The sequence below is a fragment of the Tursiops truncatus genome, chromosome 1 (assembly GCF_011762595.2).
Source record: "Tursiops truncatus isolate mTurTru1 chromosome 1, mTurTru1.mat.Y, whole genome shotgun sequence".
NCBI lineage: Eukaryota > Metazoa > Chordata > Mammalia > Artiodactyla > Delphinidae > Tursiops > Tursiops truncatus.
The window spans coordinates 3425594-3447614 of NC_047034.1; the positions used below are offsets into that span (position 1 = coordinate 3425594).

The following is a 22021-nucleotide window of genomic DNA, read 5'->3' on the forward strand; positions in this document are numbered from 1 at the left end:
GGAATTTTATTCCAATTTTATTGGAATAAAATTTTCCATGGAATGGGAAAGCTGAGACCCTAAAGTTTCTACTGTGCATCTACTTTATTTTTGAAAATAATTGGTTACAATTGTCCATGAACATTAGTGCATCAGTAAATCAATTTTGGATCATAAATTTGTACTGGAAACAGGACACAGTCTCTGTTTTCTGGTGATTATTTATCTCAATTTATCATGCAGTATGTGACTATGCCTAAATTAAATCATCCTGAATAATTGGAAGTAATTGAAGATCATTCTTTACTGCCTACATGTAGGTTAAAACATTTTACTTTAGGATTAAGAAAAGTAAGTTGGTATTTTTCTTATTACAGCATAATTCATTTTCGTTATAAGGACTTAGAATATGCAGATTAACACAACAATGACAATATGTCCAGAGACAACTACCATTAATATAATTTTGGGAAGTATAATTTCATCCATGTTTATAATTTGATTTTTGTTTATCCACTGTATCAGTCAGGATCCACTCAGGAGAGGGGAACCACACAGTGATTTGAACAGGAAATGTTTAATATAGTTTTTTTTTTTTTTTTTTTTTTTCCGGTACGCGGGCCTCTCACTGATGTGGCCTCTCCCGTTGCGGAGCACAGGCTCCGGCCGCGCAGGCTCAGCGGCCATGGCTCACGGGCCCAGCCGCTCCGCGGCATGTGGGATCCTCCCGGACCGGGGCACGAACCCGCGTCCCCTGCATCGGCAGGCGGACTCCCAACCACTGCGCCATCAGGGAAGCTCCCATAGCAGCCTTTGTATTAGCAAAATAATCTACTGGATTCAGTGGAAGACACGAAAGTGAGCAAACCTTTCTGATTGTCAGCTGGAGATCTTTCGATACTAATGCTTGAATTTTTTTTTCTTAACCCTCGTCCTTTATTTATGTTTATGTCTTTTTAACTCTGTTAAACTTTCTATATGGTTCAGGATGATAGTGATCTACAAATGAGGAGTCTTTGCTAGACTGCTTATCCACTCACTATCTTTGTCCTCCGATAACTTACCAGTTGGCCAAATAAATCGACCTTGAGGTATAAATAAGAATACTTTTCCAAATAGTCCACTTGGCCTTGTAATGACACATATCTATACGTCAATAAAAGGAAACCAAGTATGTTTTGCAGTGAGTTTTGAAAGCCTTTCCCCACGTTAGCTGCATCAAATACACTCGCAGCGGAAACAACCAATGCATGGCCTGCCATTTCCAGAGGCTCCGTCTGGAAAATCAAAACTGCTTATTACAGGGGAGGGAAGAATTTTCATTCTACTCATTTTGAAATCTTCTGAAAAACTTAAGGAAACAAAGCCAACATGAAAGGTCAGTGTTGAAAGGAAAAATTAAATGTGCAGCAAGTGTTGCTTTTAAAAATTAGGAGTTCCTAGATAATAGATGATATATAACTCAACATTTCTTGAAATGGTTTTTTACTACCCTACTAAAAGTGAACAAATTCGGACAACACTTTCAGAAATATCAGATTGTGAACTCTTTAAGATGTAAAAACATTTGAATTACAGAAATTAAGAAATAAGTAACAAGTAAATAATGTTAACATAAACTATCAATAGTCATTTAACATATATCTGCAATAATTTTCCTATTTTATAAACACCTATACTGTGCACCATCTGCTGATACTTATTTTAATTCAGAAAAAGACGACATTTAAATTAAAACGTTAAGTGACAGAATCAGAACAAAAGAGAAAGGGCAGGAGAATGAACTGAATAAATTCCAAATATGACTTCTAAAGGCAGACAATATAAAAGCTATAATCTTAGTTTAAGCCTTACACTCTTTAAACACAGTAATTATAGGACATCTGCTGGGAACACAGCTTTGCTATTGGATAACATTAATTGCCCTGTAATATGTCCTGACACTCCCCAAAATATGCCCCATTGCTTATAATTCATTCACATTTCAGTACCATTATGAACTTCTAATTCAAACGATCAAGACAGAACAAGGAATGGGTGACCTTGAACAATCACCCACTCAGTGAACAGAATTTATTTTGTGCTTTTCAAAGATGTAGTTGCTTTCCTGAGACAGTGACTAATGTAGTGAATAGTATTCCAAAATCAAGCAAATGCAAACAAGGGGAAAAAAATTATGGAGTAAACCCGAGGTTCCTTCCTTCTCGTTATTCTTAGAATATTGATGAAAGCTTTCCATATATTATGCTTTCTACAGGGAAAATATAAAAAGAAGTGTGAAGTTCAAGCAAAAACAAATCCTCTTTATAATGGAGAAAATTGAGTCCTGGATAGTCAAGTATACATCCAAACAGTGATTTCTTCTTTATTTCAACCTGTGAGAACCTTTAAGAATCCCATCAATTGAGAGCCAGAAGAAACATTCACTTCTCATAGCAAAATGGTGGGAGTTGAATGAACAGCTCCTCAGGGGGCTCCTTGTGCAAAATATTTTAACCACCGTCTGCCAAGTTAACAGTCCCTCCTGCGCGCCACCTCCTTGTTTCTTAAGAAATTTGAATTTTTCAAGAAATGTTGTACTCTTGGCCTTTTCTAATATGGAATGCATTAAGAGAAAACCCATAAATAAGTGCTTACATATGCTCATGAGAAAGAAAGCAGACACGTCGAATTGATCTATTTGCCAACAGAGGGGAGAGGGAACAGGCAAAACTAACAAGGAAGGCAGCGGAAGTTGTAAATGATTGGGCCAGCCCGCATTCGCACTGTACTTCTTGGATGTATTGGGGAAAGTACTCTGGTTTGGTGCAACCCAGTTAGAAACGCAGGAAGAAAGAACGCAGAAAAATGCATTAGGTGGGAGCAATTCCCGTTGAGAAAAGAGTGTTAGCTTTTTTCCCATGTGTTTGAAAGTCCCAGGAAAGAAAGTGAAAATGTACACTGATTTAATATAACCGTCCCCCACCAAAAAGGAAAGCAAAGTTTGAATTGCCTCAGTGATATGAGACCCTAGAAAACAATTGCACAACAGTACAGAAATGAAGAAAATTGGCATCGACCTAAAACTGCTTTCATGTATCGAAGTCTCTGGTTATTCTTCCAGCTTCTCCTCCTCTTCTTTTAAAATGTTATTCCTCTTATGGCATTTATTACAGTTAAAACTGATAATATGATCATTTCATCCAATGTTTAGAGAAAATGTCTTGGAAGATAATTCTTTTTAATTGTGCCATAATCCTCCTCTACTTGGGTGTAAATCCAGCTCATTTCAAAAGTTTTACTACTGTGTCACTTTTTTCACATAGGAAAAGCCCCCAAACATTAATTATATTAATTATGTAAGCCCTTCTTTGTACACCTTCAGTTCAAGATCTTGATTTTAACTATTTCAGCTTAAGAAAAAATAAAATAGAATTCATCCCTATCACCCTCACCTCACCATGTATTTTTCTTATTCCTTTCTTTTTTCTGCAAATTTGGACTGTTTTCAGGGATATTCTGCACAGCATTAGGGAAACTTATGTTAGAACACATGTTGTATCATAGAAAAAAACCCTTAAGATAGCAAAAAAAAAGCCCCAAAGAAACCCTCCCTGAATGATAAAGAAACAGAAATCTTAGAAAGCTGAGAGTGAGAGGTTGAGAAAGAACCTGAGAACATTTACTTCCCAACACCTGGGGAGAGGTACAGAAAATAAACAGGAAAGATAAAATAAAATCGCTCCAAATCAGCCCCAATGGAGCCTGAGAGGATAACTTACCACTGCGAGATTTCCTTGAGGACTGAGGTGATTCTAGGATCGCTATGCAAAGCACTGTACAGCACGGAGCAGGGAAAAATGATCAACCATCTATGTGCTGGGCCCATACTGGGGGCTGTTTATGAAATCAGATTACCCATGAAGACATTGCAATATAGTTAGCCTAACAAAACAAATGCCTAATATACTGTACTAACCTCAAGGCAGATACTAATAGGATCATGTCTAATGTGTACAGATGTATATTTATCTACAAAAAGTAGAACTCTCAGCTTGCTTTCCTCAAGGTTTCATCTTGCTATTTCTAGAAAATTCAGAGGAGAGTCTCCCCTGTTCTCTGCACAGTCCTTGCATGTCCTTGCATCCCTGCCCCCCTTCTTCTACATCTCTCCTCCGCCCTACACATCCCTGGAAGTTGGGGCCTCCCTGTTACCATCAGTCTCTGCCCCCCATGAGAAAATCCAATGTCCCTTCCAAGGGTTGAGCCCCTCATACACCCCAGGCTCCTCAGCACTGAGTCTCCCAAAGCTTCTGGGCTTCCTACTGCTCTATTCTAAAGCAATGGGGGAAATGCCCTCCCTGTTCCGCCCTTTGTGCCAGGCATTGCCTCACACAAGATTCATCAGGCCCTGTCTTCTAGAAAAGCCTCCCGTGGAACTGTTGTCTTCCCTTATGACCCAGACGGGAGTTCATTCCACAGCAGACCAGACCACATGCTGCTCCCTGCACATTTCATTTTCTGCTGGGTGGCTCTCTGCAGACATTTTCCCTTTGTGTACATGTCCTTCTGTACTTAGTATTGCATGTTATCTTGTTTGAGGGTCTTTACATCTCTTCTTTGAACCACAAAAGAAGCTGATGTTGTAGGTGTTCCTATCATCTTTATTTTACAGTGAAAAACTTCGGTGTAGCCAAGTAGAACAACTTGGCCCAAATCATGCAGGGGGCAAGTAGTTCACCAGCCTTAAATATTATGCACATTGCATATCCTACTCTCGATGAACAGTCCTTTAGGAATTGTCTAGATTCCTGAAATGGGCAACGTTTGCGGTAAAATGAGGTGTCTGCTAAACGTTCCAAATTGTGGAAAGTATTGTAAAAGATTGTGCTGGGAATAGGCACCCACAGAGCAAGGTGTTAATATAACCGTGAGGTGGCTCGGGGAGGTCCTGGGTCCTGATTTTATTGAGTCAAAGCTCCGTGTTTTCCTTGGAATTACTGTCCACTCCTGAGCATGACTCAGGTCAAATGAGAACTTTCACGTGGCTAGTGGAATCCATGAGCTGCCCACTGTAGCTGCTTCATTGCAGAAGCAAATTTAGGCCTCACTCTCCCAACCTGAAAACTCGGGCCAGCATTGGTACAGCAAAATGACTAAAAGCACAGCTCCTGGGGACACCTCTACCCCTTAAGATCTGTGTGGCCGTGAGCAATTACTAAACACTTCCTCATCTATAAAATGGGTCTCATAATAGTGTTCTCATTACAGATTTGGTAGGAAAAGGAAATAAGTTAGCAAGTGTCAAGTGTTCAGAGCAGTGTGTGGTCTATTGTAAAGGCTTTTTAAGTATGATTAAGACAGATTTATGGAAAAGACCACTTCTTACATGAGGCCTTGAGGATGGGAAGTATGGACAAATTTCAGATCACAACTATATTTTATTTCTATAACTTTGGAACGTACTAAATGGCAGACCAAACCCACAAACTCTTCCTATTCAATTTCCATTTGCTCTTGGCAAAAATATTCATTTCCCTGTATAAAGAAAAAAGGTCCAGAATAGATAACTGGATATCAAATATCCAACTCTTGCAAAATATCATTCTGATGAAAGGAAGGTAAATTAATCAGACTCAAGGTGATTAAATCTCTTTGAAAAGGCACAAAAGAAAGAAAGAAGGAAAAAGAAAGGAGGGAGGGAGGGAGAGAAGGAAGGAAGGAAGGAAGAAAGGAAGGAAGGAAGAAAAAAAGAAAGAATAAAAAATCTAGGCAAAGAACTAGAGCTTTGTAGAACCATTTTTATCCAAATCCTAAACATCACTCCACAACATCATGAAATGCCTTGGGCCCATTTAAATGGATGCTTTGTTGAGCTACACAGTTCATTATCACTTGAAGACACTCAAATACATTAATATGTAATTTGCTTTTGCATGATTTTATTAAAAGAAGAAACCCTGAGTGAGTTTTTTTTTTAAATATCTGCCTAATAAAAATAATAATATCCACTTAAAGGTCAATTCTTGATGTACATTTGCCTACTTTAAATGATATTTGTGTGCCAATACCTCTAACACGTTTTCTCATAGAAGAATTGAAGAAGTTTTTCTACTAAGTTATTTGGAACATGGTCCTTGTTTGGAAATAACCTGAAGTACATTGTAAAGATTTTAGGGTGTTACTATTTTAAGAAATAAATGAAAGCATTGGCCTATAGCCCACATTCCATTTTATCTGGAAAATTATGTGCCACAAGCCAGGAGGCATAGTTTTTCTTAGTAAATAGTTAGGCAACTTCACGATGTTAACATCATGGAAAGAAACACAAGAGGGTATCTTCCTTCCAGGGGAAGTAAAATTTCTGGAAAGATATTTCATAGTCTTTTCCGTATTTTTCCTTCTTTATTTTTTTTTAATTACTATCTGTTTAAACTGAAATTGTTTAGATTAAATCACTTCTGCTTCCTTGCAGTTTTGATATTTCCTTCTCAGAAACCCAAAGTTTTTCAGCTAAAGTTCAGGTCCTGGTTTAAACTGCATATTTCTAGTTTTCCCACATTTTATTTCAGATGTTGATCCAAGTTCAAATTAGATTCATATTTTCTGTTCTTTACAAAACCCCCACAAATTCTATATGTTATAGATTATGTCTATTTAGAAAAATTGAGGGAGACTAAAAATGATAAGGCATATTATAACACGAACCTCATAATTTAGCCTCCAAAGTTCTCTTATTGCCATTTAAGAAAGTAAAGTAAAAATAAAATGAATCAAGCCTAGGATAAGGGAATTTATTTCAATAAGGAAGAACTCTAAAGAAAACACGGCTTCTAGCAAAATTACCATTTTGCATCACAGACCCGTTATTGTTGAATATTCAACATGTTCGACCAACCTTCAGTAACACATAATGCAAAGAAAGGCTTGTGCGATCCTTTTATGAAATATTTATTTAGGAAATGAAAGCATAGTTCCATTTAATAATTATATTCTTCAAGAAAGTAATTTGGAAGCATTTGAATTTTATTATTTTATCCAACAAGTAATGCTGTTCTTTGATCTCATTTTAGTTTTTTTTTTTTTTTGCTTTCCCAAGCACTTTTTTTAAAAGTTGAAGTATTGTTGATTTACAATGTTGTGTTAGTTTCAGGTTTATAGCAAAGCGATTCAGTTACACACACACACACACACACACACACACACACACACACACACACACACGTATTCTTTTTCTGATTCTTTTCCCTTACAGGTTATTACAAAATATTGAGTGTAGTTCCCTGTGCTGTACGGTAGGTCCTTGTTGTTTATCTATTTTATGTTTAGTAGTGTGTATATTTGATCTTACACCTTGAACTCTGCTCATGAGAATTGCACGATGCTTTTCATACCACGGTCTCACCAGGCTTATTCCTTTAGTGTGACCTACAAGGTTCTCAATCATCCCCTTTCTCATCTTGAACCTGAGGTTGCCAGGTACCAAGTGAGTAAGCTCACGACTACCACACAGGAGCTTGTTTCCAATTATACAGACAACTGTCAACAGATCAAATGGTTGAAAGAACAACCAGTGGAAGGAAGTCTGAGCTGTGAGAAAGGCACGACCTGGGTTCAAATCCCACCTGTATCACTTACCACATTTACCCATATCACAGAATATTAGGAATTAGTGTCATCAGTAAAATCTGTTACAAGGGATGCCACACTCAGAGGAGGTCTGTAAGTTTCTGCATATGAGGCTGGCTGGGCCTGGTGATGTGCCCAGGACCCTCTGGTCTGGCCGCCATGCAGGTGATGAGAGCGAACACAGGGATGCTGACCATACGGCATCCTTGAGAGAACAGGGTTGACAGCAGGTAGGAGAAGACCATACATTTGTCTGGAAATGGAACCCAAGCAAGTTTTGATGAGGTCTAGAAAGAAGAAAGAGGGATATAAAGGTCTCTGTGAAGAAAGTAATAACTAGTTACAGCTTCTAAAACAATGTAAGATTTCTCACCTCATTAAAATGTTGGCAGGGACACATCTTAGAAGCTATTATCAATGCATAAATTTTAAAAAGCAATACGTTTTATCATTTCACAAACTCATTCCCTGGGAATTAAGGGCAAGATATAGTCATCCCAGAGTGTTGAAATTTGCAAAAAATTTCATAATGTGTGTGCATACGGTTTTATTTTTCTAAAGTTATTTATTTGCACTTTAATGTTTCACCTATTTGTATTTATCTATATTTACTGTAATAAATATCTATTCCATACCTACTACACACCAAGCACCATATTAAATATAGGGATGAAAAAACATTAGTGTCAGCTCTTGAACAGTTCACAATATATTTAGCAGGGACAGATCATAACATTCATGAATTTACACGAGAAATTACTGCAGATTTATAAACAAAGTGCTACAGGAATGACAAGGAGGGAATAAGCCTGATTGGGCCAGAGGGGAAGGAGTTTAAAAAATACACAAAGAAGAGCATTGAGGTGGGCAATGAGGAACGGAGAGTATTCTATGCTTTCTAGAATCATAAAGTACTACTGCTAAAAAGACTTTTGCAATTATTAAGCTTAATTACCTCATTTTAAAGATGAAGAAAATGAAACTTGGACCTGTTAACTGATTTGCTGAAAAGCTTATAAAGGCAAAAAAGAGTAAGAATCCACAGGGCTTGATTTCCAGGTTCCTGGACTTTTTTTTTTTTTCGGCTGCGCCATGAGGCATGCAGGATCTTAGTTCCCTGACCAGGGATCGAACCCATGTCCCCTGCATTGGGAGCGTTGAGTCTTAACCACTGGACCACCAGAGAAGTCCCTTGGACTTTCCATTTTAGACTGTGGCCCCAACTTCACGAATCCCACCCCTATGCCCAATTCAGGCTAATTAACGTAGGTTCATTATTGAACAGGAAAATACTTAAACTTAACTATTTAAAGGAGGTAATGACTAAAGCAAAAATCCAGAAGTAATACTCTTAGCCATGGTTTCAAGATATTCCCAGTTATTTACTTCATTGCTAGGTAATATGATATTATCTAGACACTACTTAGTTTGATGCAAAAGGAAGTATAATACTATATACCTTTTGATTGAATGCCAGAGATCCTTAATTGACAAGTGTTACTTATGGTTTAAAACATCCCTTGAAACTCATAACCATCTGACTCCTACTTGCTCGGGTCCAGCAACTTTGAATTGGGCCTTTTGCCATTTCTGACAGATGGTCAGAAATATAAGTAGCCAAAATGCCATATATGTGCACTGACTGTGAAAATTTGGGGTCTGAGTCTCAGCTTAATCACCACCTGGCTTTCAATGCCGATTTCCACAAACGTGATTAAAGAGATGTGTGGAGGAAAAATGGCTCTTCGCTCGGTGGCTACATATAGATGTTCAAAATCTCCCGCTGCCCTGTGGTTCTCTTTATGGAGGGTCCTATTCATTTTTAAAGCTACAGAGAATTGCATTTTGAACGTAGACCTCCACATATTTTAAGCATTTGCTTTTATTTGGATGCATCTTAATCCCAGAGCAGCCAGACAACATATCTGGCACTCAAGTATGGAATGCAGCCATGCTATGCTCTGGGGTAGAATGGGCACAATGTTGATATCATTTAGATTAAATATTTTTTATAAGAAGTAGATCTTATTGTGATATTTGAAGTTGAAGACCCTGTTGATAGCATTATTGACCAAATGTTTACATCGGTTTTAATAAATTAACAAAATGAAGAAATGGCGTATCACATTATTTGGGCCATTTGAAATAGTGCATTTGATTTGGCCCTGTGGTGATCAAATGGCAATTACTAACTGCTCATTAATTAGCTGTTATAATAGCATCAATATAACCATACATGGATCAGTTTGGTTAAGCTGTAGGGACTGTGCTTCTTCATTATGTCTCCTACACAGTCTTTTTAAAGAAGCCAGAGATTGAGCTCAATTTTATTCTCACTTTCAATATAACTAATAGGAATACAGTCTATTAATTAAATGCCACTATGGTTATTAGTATCAGTGAATACATTGCAAGGTATACAAATCCTATAATACATACTAGGATCTTTTTAATGCATGCCAAATTGTATATTTGCATCCTGAAAACTATCAAATTTTATAAATGCTTCTTTTCATTTCTATTAAGTGTGGCTTTTATATTTTTCCCTTTCAATCACTGATGAAAAATTGTTTAACATTTCAACACTTATTCTGACACAGGGCACAACAAAACATCTATTTTCCCCCCACTTAATTCTAGCTCACTGATTATGATTAAACGATGATCTTAACATTAATCATTAACATGAAATATTAGGGGATCAGATGGGAAATAAAATTTAGCATCATTTATGCTTTCATATTAAACAAGCATGATAAAATTTTATGATGCATAGTACTGGAGCATCTTGTGGAATAATGTGGTGTATATTTAAGCTAATGACAAGAATCATTCATACTTTCTGTAAGACTACCATACACCAAAGAAAATAACCGTACTAATTGATCTTCTCTTTCAGGGAAATGAACTGGGGAAGATGATTGCATGGCTATTTCCTTGTCTTCCAAATGCAAGGACAGTAATAATCACTCAACTCCTTCATTCTTTTCCCAGTTTGAAAAATAGTATGTGGGGGAGGGTCTGGAACGTCACCTGGAATTAAATGATATTTACTAATCTCTCTTCCCACCCACCTGCCCTTCAAAAGTAGACATTTCTTGATTGGTTATTTGAGGATAGAGGCAATTCAAATGCAAATGGAGATCCTATTTTGCACTTGAACTTACAATGACCTACCTCAGAGCTCTTGATAAGTAGGTCATGATGTAAATCTTTAGAACCAAACAAAGAAAAGCATAGACAATCTAGATTTTCATACATATCTCAAATCTTGACAAATAAATAAAAGTTCAGTCTCACACTAGCTGGGTGGGACAGTGTTAGAGAAAGTGTTTAATTTTTCAGTCTTTTTGCCTTTAGTTCGGTAGTGGCTGAATTGGAAGGGAAGTTGGAGGAAAGAAATTTTACATTTGTTTTTCTACTGATGTGTTTTCCTTAACCCACTCCCTGCATCTACTGTGGAGTATAACATAACGTACACGAAAAGAGTTTCCAAGACTGATGGGGTTCTCTTGAGAGGAAATACATGCTTTCCCACAAGAGATATGTCTAAATTAATATACATATTAGTGTTAATTATATACAAATATAATAACTGTAATTGTTATATATAATTATGTATATAATGTCAATTTCTAAGTATATATTCTCTGTAGTTTGATAATTTTACTGCTTTGGGGTATAAAGATATAAAGGGTATAGAAGTACTGATAAAGTTTTAAATCCAATCAAGGAAACTTAAAGGATGTTTCCTAATAAGTTTGGGGGCAGGTTTGATGATATATCCATCTGGGAAATTTATTGCATAGAAATAAAATAAGAGAAACATAAAAAGAATTATCACTCTAGACCACTATAATACTGGGCAATATTTTATGACAATTTTCAAGCAGACAATCTTTGTCTAGCTTCTTCCTAGACAAATGAGGAACTGAAGCCATTCTATTAGATACTGGACAAAATGGAAAAGAAGAAGATTGTTAACATGGACATCTGTAAGTGGTGCTCTTTTAAAAATCAATTGATTGTAGCTTATAACGCTCACATTCACTAACATTATGAAAATGCTACTCTTTTTGTTTTTGTTTTTATTGTTTAAACCAGTTTCTGTGGGGAGAACCACAGTTAAAAGGACGTTCAACTTTTATTTTTGGTATGTAAAGGTCTTAGTTCTCTGAAATCACAGCACTGAATTTTCATGTGATCAATGTTATTTGAATCCATTCTATCGAAAGGACATTCTCAAATTGTGGCTAATGATGTCACTGCCCAGATTGTTACTCCTTGACATTTTTCGTATATCATCACCGATACCCGACTGGCCAATGAATACTGCCATGCTCTCTTACTGTTTTTTCTCAATTCCATGATCACAAGTCACCTTTCACGAGGACCACTGAAACCGATGTCTTCCTGCCTCTCCCCATTGCAACCTATTCTTTCACGATCAGCAGATATCTTTCTAAACCAAAGTGGAATCTGTCACTTCAATAACTTTGGCTGTCCCCACCCTCCCTCAGGCTCAAAAGTAAAGCCTAGATTTCTTGGCTTATGAATGGAAAACCTTCAAGGTCTCCCACTCACCATCACCTTTGGGCTCTTCCTTGGCCATTCTCTCTCATAAAACTTAAACTCCAACCACACCAAATTTCTTCCCTTTCCCAGTGAAAATGCCACTCTTGATAATTTTGTGTTTTAACCACACACACAAAAAAATGTTAAGCTTGGAATAAAAATATTTTTCCTAACTGTTTTTTTTTCCTTCTATTTCCCTATTCTAGGGAAAGCTTTAGATTGTTGACATGAATGTACAACATAGGATAGATATTATTATGAACCTTCAAGTAGCTGATCTTTGATGCAAAATGCTTTTGATGTTCCCACAATATATTGCTTAATATATATTAAGATACATACTAACAGGCCCTCAGAGTTATATCAATACTTCTACGTGGCTATAAATAGAAAGGCAGGTGGAGGGGAGCTGCAAAGATCTTGAGAGCAGAACCAGCCCCTCTTCCCTGTTCCCATCTCATGCATCCTTATTCCTTGGCTACTCACGTTTCATGACTGGATCGGGCACACCTGCCTCTGCTGTCTCAATAAAAGAACAAGAAATGCAACCAAAGTTTAAAATGAATGAATGCATAAATCTAAGATTTTTAACAAAGAAAACACTAGTATATCAATCAAATTTCTTATTCTATTCTCCTCACGTCAAGAGATGAGTGATTTCTCTCATTATTAGGTCTTCTCTAAAAATGAAAGTAACACAAGGTAGGGGCATCGCACTGAAGATTTGTCATGTCCTTGTTTATAACCCCCTGCATCGTGTCTACTCTTGTGTCAGGCCATACAGTCCCCTGATTATCACACAGTATTTCCTATTGATTGGTTAGGACTCACCAGCACGTGTGAAGGTTGTTAAATCCTCTAGAAATTCACATCTCACTGGGGTTGACCCAGGCCAGTGATGAGCCTTCAGCTTTACATATCATGAACTTGGTCCTTTGAAAATATTTATTTTCATTACTTTGTGATTTCATCCATTTCTTCTTGCTTAGCTTGGCTGTCCCCTGAGTACCAATACCACTGGCACCCCCACATATTTTTCTTTGTTTTTTCACTTTGGGTGAAATATATTTGTTTGTGTGAGTTAGATCTTAACATTCTCCGCATGATGATTTTTTTTTTCATTGCTGCTGCTTTCTTGAAATCTCTGCAGAAGTGTAACTCAATTTGTACTCCTGAGTTTACTAATTATTCACTACACTGCCTAATGGGACTATCATTCCAAATTTCATCGTATATTTATATAGCAATAAAACTCTTTATAGACAACTAAGGCACAACAGTACAAGACAACTACCAATTCAGTTGCTGATTTCACTTCTTCCAAATTTCTTATGATGATACATAAGAAATAGAATATGTATATTTAGTTCCTTATTGCTTTTTAATAGTTCATTTAAAAACCCTATTTAGCACCATGGGTCCTGGATGAATTTTATTCCTTCTTTCATTGGTTTCTTCTTTCATTGGTTACTGTACTGTGCCACATGTGATTATGCCATAAGCAAAATTTTTTAAAGTTACTTTTAAATAGGTACTGGTATTTTAATATTTAGATTCAGGAAAAACTCTGATGTCCTTGGAAATGTGTTGCTGTTAGAATTAGTAGAAGTAACCTACATATGTAATTAGTTTTTAATAAATGCATTTTGAAAATAAATATGAGTAAGTTAACTTTAATCTACAGTGCTTCCCACACACTAGATACTTCTATTTAATATCTTTTGGATTGAACTCCAAACATTAAACAATGTGTGCTTCTTTTGTCATCACCATGACATTCACTAGATGATAAGATGGCAAATAGACACTTTCTTTCAGAATCTGCTATAATCTTGGTGTGAACTCCAGAATTAATAAATTAAGAAATGTCAAATTTTACATAGCATTTTAGGGATATAGTTGCAGCTTTAAAATGAAGAGTTTGTTTCAAACCCATGTTGAGAATTAGCCAAATTCCTCTGTCTCCTCCTCATTTCCAGTGTCACTCCTCACTACACAGTTGCCACGCTTGGTCTTTTCTGTTTGTCCTGGAGGGACATGGATGCCCCACATCCCATGTGATGAGACACCCACTTAATGGAAAACATACATAATGATATATGTGGATGAACACATTTGGCATGAATATTTACATGTACATACAATTAACCTTCATTAACATATTTTTTTTTTTCTTTGCGGCACACGGGCCTCTCACTGTTGTGGCCTCTCCCGTTGTGGAGCACAGGTTCCGGATGTGCAAGCTCAGTGGCCATGGCTCACGAGCCCAACCGCTCCGTGGCATGTGGGATCTTCCCGGACCGGGGCATGAACCCGTGTCCCCTGCATCGGCAGGCGGACTCTCAACCACTGCGCCACCGGAGAAGCCCCAACATAATTTTTAAATGTGAAAAAACATACCCTCTTAAGGTTGAATTTAAAGAAGCAATGGCTTTACGTTTTAATACTTCTCTTTCTATGCCAGAGAATTAAATTGCGGAAAGAATTCACAATAGTACTGAATTTAATCTTCTTTCCAAGGAGCAGTTGAGGTGAAGGACATGCACGGAGGAAAGGGAATCACAGGGCAGAGCCAGAGGCACCTAAAGAGCTGTCCAGAAAAAACTTTGCTTTATTATTTAAAGAAGCAAAGACAACACTCAGTTTTCTGGGTTTTATAAAATGCTCATGTAGGAGGACCTTAAAGATGGCAGAAGAGTAAGACGTGGAGATCACCTTCCTCCCCGCAAATACATCAGAAATACATCTACATGTGGAACAGCCCCTACAGAACACCTACTGAACCGTGGCAGAAAACCTCAGACCTCCCAAAAGGCAAGAAACTCCCCATGTACCTGAGTAGGGCAAAAGAAAAAAGAATAAACAAGACAAAAGCATAGGGGCGGGCCCTGCACCAGTGGGAGGGAGCTGTGAAGGAGGAAAGGTTTCCACACACTAGAAGCCCCTTCGCAGGCGGAGACGGCAGGTGGCGGAGAGGGGGAGCTTCGGGGCCACGGAGGAGAGCACAGCCACAGGGGTGGGGAGGGCAAAGCGGGGAGATTCCCGCACAGAGGATCAGGGCCAACCGGCACTCACCAGCCCGAGAGGCTTGTCTGCTCACCCGCCGGGGCGGGCGGGGCTGGGAGCTGAGGCTCGGGCTTCGGAGCATGCAGAGAGGACTGGGGTTGGCGGCGTGAACACATCCTGCAGGGGTTAGTGCGCCACGGCTGGCCGGGAGGGAGTCTGGGGAAAAGTCTGGACCTGCCGAAGAGGTAAGAGACATTTTCTTCCCTCTTTGTTTCCTGATGCGCGAGGAGAGGGGATTAAGAGCGCTGCTTAAAGGAGCTCCAGAGACGGGCGCAAGCCGTGGCTAAAAGCGTGGACCCCAGAGACGGGCATGAGACACTATGGCTGCTGCTGCTGCCACCAAGAAGCCTGTGTGCGAGCACAGGTCACTGTCCACACCTCCCCTCCTGGGAGCCTGTGCAGCCCGCCACTGCCAGGGTCCCGTGATCCAGGGACAACTTCCCCCGGGAGAACGCACAGCGCGCCTCAGGCTGGGGCAACGTCATGCCGTCCTCTGCTGCTGCAGGCTCGCCCCGCACTCCACGCCCCTTCCTCCCCCGGGCCTGAGTGAGCCAGAGCCCCCGAATCAGCTGCTCCTTTAACCCCGTCCTGTCTGAGAGAAGAACAGACGCCCTCCGGCGACCTACACGCAGAGGCGGGGCCGAATCCAAAGCTGAGCCCCGGGAGCTGTGCGAACAAAGAAGAGAAAGGGAAATCTCTCCCAGCAGCCTCAGAAGCAGCAGATTAAATCTCCACAATCAACTTGACGTACCCTGCATCTGTGGAATACCTGAGTAGACAGTGAATCATCCCAAATTGAGGAGGTGGACTTTGGGAGCAACTGTAGACTTGGGGTTTGCTATATGCGAACTGACTAGTTTCTGATTTATATGGTTATCTGAGTTTAGTTTTTAGCATTTGTTATCATTGGTGGATTTGTGTATTGGTTTGGTTGCTCTCTTCTTTCTTTTTTTTAATTACTTTTTTATTTGAAAAATATATTTTTTAATTTTTAATTTTAATAACATTATTTATTTTATTTTTTCTTTCTTTCTTTTTTTCTCACTTTTCTTCTGAGCCATGCGGCTGACAGTGTCTTGGTGCTCTGGCCAGGTGTCAGGCCTGAGCCTTTGAGGTGGGAGAGCCAAGTTCAGGACACTGGTCCACCAGAGACCTCCTGGCCCCATGTAATATCAACTGGTGAGAGCTCTCCCAGAGATCTCCATCTCAACACTAAGACCAGCTCCACTCCGTGACCAGCAAGCTCCAGTGCTGGACACCCTATGCCAAACAACTAGCAAGACAGGAACACAACCCCAACCATTAGCAGAGGGGCTGCCTAAAATCACACTAAGTTCACAGACACCCCAAAACACACCACTGGCCATGGTCCAGCCCACCAGAAAGACAAGATCCAGCCTCATCCACCAGAACACAGGCACCAGTTTCCTCAACCAGGAAACCTACACAACCCACAGAACCAACTTTAGCCACTGGGGAGAGACACCAAAAAACCAGAAACTACGAACCTGTAGCCTGCAAAAAGGGGACCCCCAAACACAGTAGGTTAAGCAAAATGAGAAGACATAGAAACACACAGCAGATGAAGCAGCAAGGTAAAAACCCACCAAACCAAACAAATGAAGAGGAAATAAGCAGTCTAGCTGAAAAACAATTTAGAGTAGTGATAGTAAAGATGATCCAAAATCTTAGAAATAAAATGGAGGAATACAAGAAACTTTTAACAAGGACCTAAAAGAACTATAGTGCAAACAAACAATGTTGAACAGCACAATAAATGAAATTAAAAATTCTCTTAAAGAAATCAATACCAGAATATCTAAAGCAGAAGAATGGATAAATGACCTGGAAGATAAAATAGTGGAAATAACTACTGCAGAGCAGAATAAAGAAAAAAGAATGAAAAGAATTGAGGACAGTCTCAGAGACATTTGGGACAACATTGAATGCACCAACATTCGAATTATAGGGGTCCCAGCAGAACAAGAGAAAAAGAAAGGGACTTAGAAAATATTTGAAGAGATTATAGTTGAAAACTGCCCTAATATGGGAAAGGAAATAGTCAACCAAGGTCCACGGAGCACAGAGAGTCCCATACAAGATAAATCCAAGGAGAAACATGCAAAGACACATACTAATCAAACTATCAAAAATTAAAAACAACGAAAAAATATTAAAAGCAGCAAGGGGAAAGCAACAAATAACATACAAGGGAATGCCCATAAGAGTAAAAGCTGATCTTTCAGCAGAAATTCCGCAAGCCAGAAGGGAGTGGCAGGACATATTTAAATTGATGAAAGGGAAAAACCTACAACCAGGATTACTCTACCCAGCAAGGATCTCCTTCAGATTCGACAGAGATATTAAAACCTTTACAGACAAGCAAAAGCTAAGAGAATTCAGCACCACCAAACCAGCTTTACAACAAATGCTAAAGGAACTTCTCTAGGTAAGAAACACAAGAGAAGGAAACGACCTACCAAAAACAAACCCAAAACAATTAAGAAAATGGGATTAGGAAAATACATATCGATAATTACTTTAAATGTAAATGAATTAAATGCCCTCAACCAAAAGTCACACACTGGCTGGATGGATACAAAAAGAAGACCTGTATATATGCTATCTAAAAGAGACGTACTTCAGACCAAGGGGCACATACAGACTGAAAGTTAGGGGATGGAAAAAGATATTCCATGCAAATGGAAATCAAAAGAAAGCTGGAGTAGCAATTCTTATATCAGACAAAATAGACTTTAAAATAAAGACTATTACAAGACACAAAGGAAGACACTACATAATGATCAAGGGATCAATCCAAGAAGAAGATATAACAATTGTAAATATTTATGCACCCAACATAGGAGCACCTCAATACATAAGGCAAATGCTAACAGCCATGAAAGGGGAAACCAACAGTAGCACAATACTAGTACGGAACTTTAACATCCCACTTTCACCAATGGACAGATCATCCAAAATGAAAATAAATAAGGAAACACAGGCTTTAAATGACACATTAAACAAGAGGGACTTACTTGATATTTATAGGACATTCCAACCAAAAACAGCAGATACACTTTCTTCTCAAGTGCTCAAGTATATTCTCCAGGGTAGATCATATCTTGAGTCAAAAATCAAGCCTTGGTAAATTTAACAAAACTGAAATTGTATCAGTTAAATTTTCCAACCACAACACTATGAGACTACATATCAATTGCAGGAAAAAATAGGTAAAAAAATACAAACACATGAGGCTAAACAATACTGTACTAAATAACAAAGAGATCACTGAAGGAATCAAAGAGGAAATCAAAAAATACCTAGAAACAAATGACAATGGAGACACGACGACCCAAAACCTGTGGGATGCAGAAAAGCAGTTCTAAGAGGGAAGTTTACAGCAATACAATCCTACCTCAAGACACAAGAAACATCTCAAATAAACAACCTAACATTACACCTAAAACAATTAGAGAAAGAAGAAGAAAAAAACCCCAAAGTTAGCAAAAGGAAAGAAATCATAAGGATCAGATCAAAAATAAGTGAAAAAGAAATGAAGGAAACAGTAGCAAAGATCAATAAAACTAAAAGCTGTTTCTTTGAGAAGATAAACAAATTTGATAAACGATTAGCCAGACTCATCAAGAAAAAAAGGGGAAGACTCAAATCAACAGAATTAGTAATGAAAAAGGAGAAGTAACAACTGACACTGCAGAAATACAAAGGATCATGAGAGATAACTACAAGCAACTGTATGCCAATAAAAGGACAAGTTGGAAGAAATGGACAAATTCTTACAAAAGAACAAACTTCTGAGACTGAACCAGAAAGAAATAGAAAATATAAACAGACCAATCACAAGCACTGAAATTGAAACAGTGATTAACAATCTTCCAACAAACAAAAGCCCAGGACCAGATGGCTTCACAGGCGAATTCTATCAAACATTTAGAGAAGAGCTAACACCTATCCTTCTCAAAGTCTTCCAAAATATAGCAGGAGGAAGAACACTCCCAAACTCATTCTATGAGGCCACCATCACCCTGATACCAAAATCAGACAAAGATGTCACAAAAAAAGAAAACTACAGGCCAATATCACTGATGAAAATAGATGGAAAAGTCCTCAACAAAATACTAGCAAACAGAATCCAGCAGCACATTAAAATTATCATACACCATGATCAAGTGAGGTTTATCCCAGGAATGCAAAGATTCTTCAATATACGCAAATCAATCAATGTGATACACCATATTAACAAACTGCAGGATTAAAAACTATATGATCATCTCAATAGATGCAGAAAAAGCTTTCGACAAAATTCATCACCCATTTATGATAAAAAACTCTCCAGAAAGTAGGCATGGAGGGAACTTAATTCAACATAATAAAAGCCATATATGACAAACACACAGCCACCACCATTCTTAATGGTGAAAACTGAAACCATTTCCACTAAAATCAGGAATAAGACAAGGTTTCACACTCTCACCATTATTATTCAACATAGTTTTGTAAGTTTTAGTCACAGCAATCAGAGACGAAAAAGAAATAAAAGTAATCCAAATAGGAAAAGAAGAAGTAAAATTATCACTGTTTGAAGATGACATGATACTATACATAGAGAATCCTAAAGATGCTACCAGAAATCTACTAGAGCTAATCAATGAATCTGGTAAAGTAGCAGGATACAAAATGAACACACAGAAATCTCTTGCATTCCTATACACTAATGATGAACAATCTGAAAGACAAATTAAGGAAACACTCCTCTTTACCACTGCAACCAGAAGAATAAAATACCTAGGAATAAACCTACCTAAGGAGACAAAAGACCTGTATGCAGAAAACTATAAGACCCTGATGAAAGAAATTAAACACGATGTAAACAGATGGAGAGATATACCATGTTCTTGGATTGGAAAAATCAACATTGTGAAAATGACTATACTACCCAAAGCAATCTATAGATTCAATACTATCCCTATCAAACTACCAATGGCATTTTTCACAGAACTAGAACAACGAATTTCACAATTTGTATGGAAACACAAAAGACCCAAAATAGCCAAAGCAATCTTGAGAAAGAAAACAGAGCTGGAGGAATCAGCCTCCCTGACTTCAGACAAACTACAAAGTTACAGTAATCAAGATAGTATGGTACCGGCACAAATTCAGAAATATAGTTCAGTGGAGCAGGATAGAAAGCTCAGATATAAACCCACACACATATGGTCACCTTATCTTTGATAAAGGAGACAAGAATATACAATGGAGAAAAGACAGCCTCTTCAATAAGTGGTGCTGGGAAAACTGGACAGGTACATGTAAAAGAATGAAATTAGAACACTTGCTAGCACCATACACAAATATAAACTCAAAATGGATTAAAGGCCTAAATGTAAGGCCAGACACTATAGAACTCTTAGAGGAAACATAGGCAGAACACTCTATGACATAAATCACAGCAAGATCCTTTTAGACCTACCTCCTAGAGAAATGGAAATTAAAACAAAAATAAACAAATGGGACCAAATGAAACTTAAAAGCTTTTGCACAACAAAGGAAACCACAAACAAGACAAAAAGACAACCCTCAGAATGGGAGAAAATATTTGCAAATGAGGCAACTGACAAAGGATTAATCTCCAAAATATACAAGCAGCTCATGCAGCTCAATATGAAAAAAACAAACAACCCAGTCCAAAAGTGGGCAGAGTACCTAAATAGACATTTCTCCAAAGAAGATATACAGATTGCCAACAAACACATGAAAGGATGCTCAACATCACTAAACATTAGAGAAATTCAAATCAAAACTACAGTGAGGTGTCACCTCACACCAGTCAGAATGGCCATCATCAAAAAATCTACAAACAATAAATGCTGGAGTGGGTGTGGAGAAAAAGGAACCCTCTTGTGTTGTTGGTGGGAATGTAAATTGATACAGCCATTATGGAGAACAGTATGGACGTTCCTTAAAAAACTAAAAATAGAACTACCATATGACCCAGCAATCTCACTACTGGGCATATACCCTGAGAAAACCATAATTCAAAAAGAGTCTTATACCACAATGTTCATTGCAGCTCTACTTACAATAGCCAGGACACGGAAGCAACCTAAGTGTCCATTGACAGATGAATGGATAAAGAAGATGTGACACATATATATAATGGAATATTACTCAGCCAAAAAAGAAACCAAATTGAGTTATTTGTAGTGAGGTGAATGGACCTAGAGTCTGTCATAGAGTGAAGTAAGTCAGAAAGAGAAAAACAAATACCGTATGCTAACACATATATATGGAATCTAAAAATTTTTTTAAATGGTCCTGAAGAACTTAGGGGCAGGACAGGAATAAAGACACAGACGTAGATAATGGACTCGAGGAAACGGGAATGGGGAATGTTAAACTTTGACGAAGTGAGAGAGTGGCATGGACATATATACACTACCAAATGTAAAACAGATAGCTAGTGGGAAGAAGCTGCATAGCACAGGGAGATCAGCTCGGTGCTTTGTGTCCACCTAGAGGTGTTGGATAGGGAGGGTGGGGGGGAGATGCAAGAGTGAGGGGACATATATATACATATAGCCTATTCACTTTGTTATACAGCAGCAGCTAACACAGCAATATAAAGCAATTATACTCAATAAAGAAAGATGTTAAAAAAAATGCCCATGTAATTCTTATCACTACTGTTTCTTGAGCACCTATCGTATAATCTTTATCATCACCATCCATGGAAAGTGCTGTTATCCCTATTACCAGATGAGGAAACTCAAGC

At 38.2% G+C, this 22021-nt stretch overlaps 1 long non-coding RNA gene across 1 annotated transcript in view; it reads left to right on the plus strand.

The window, feature by feature from the left end:
- LOC109547513 (uncharacterized) overlaps positions 1–21768 on the plus strand; it is a 268139-nt gene extending 246371 nt beyond the window's left edge. The window contains exon 3 of the long non-coding RNA XR_012329812.1: positions 11496–21768. This is a non-coding gene — a long non-coding RNA (uncharacterized lncRNA). The remainder of the gene's footprint in view (positions 1–11495) is intronic.
- Positions 21769–22021: the final 253 nt, after the last annotated feature.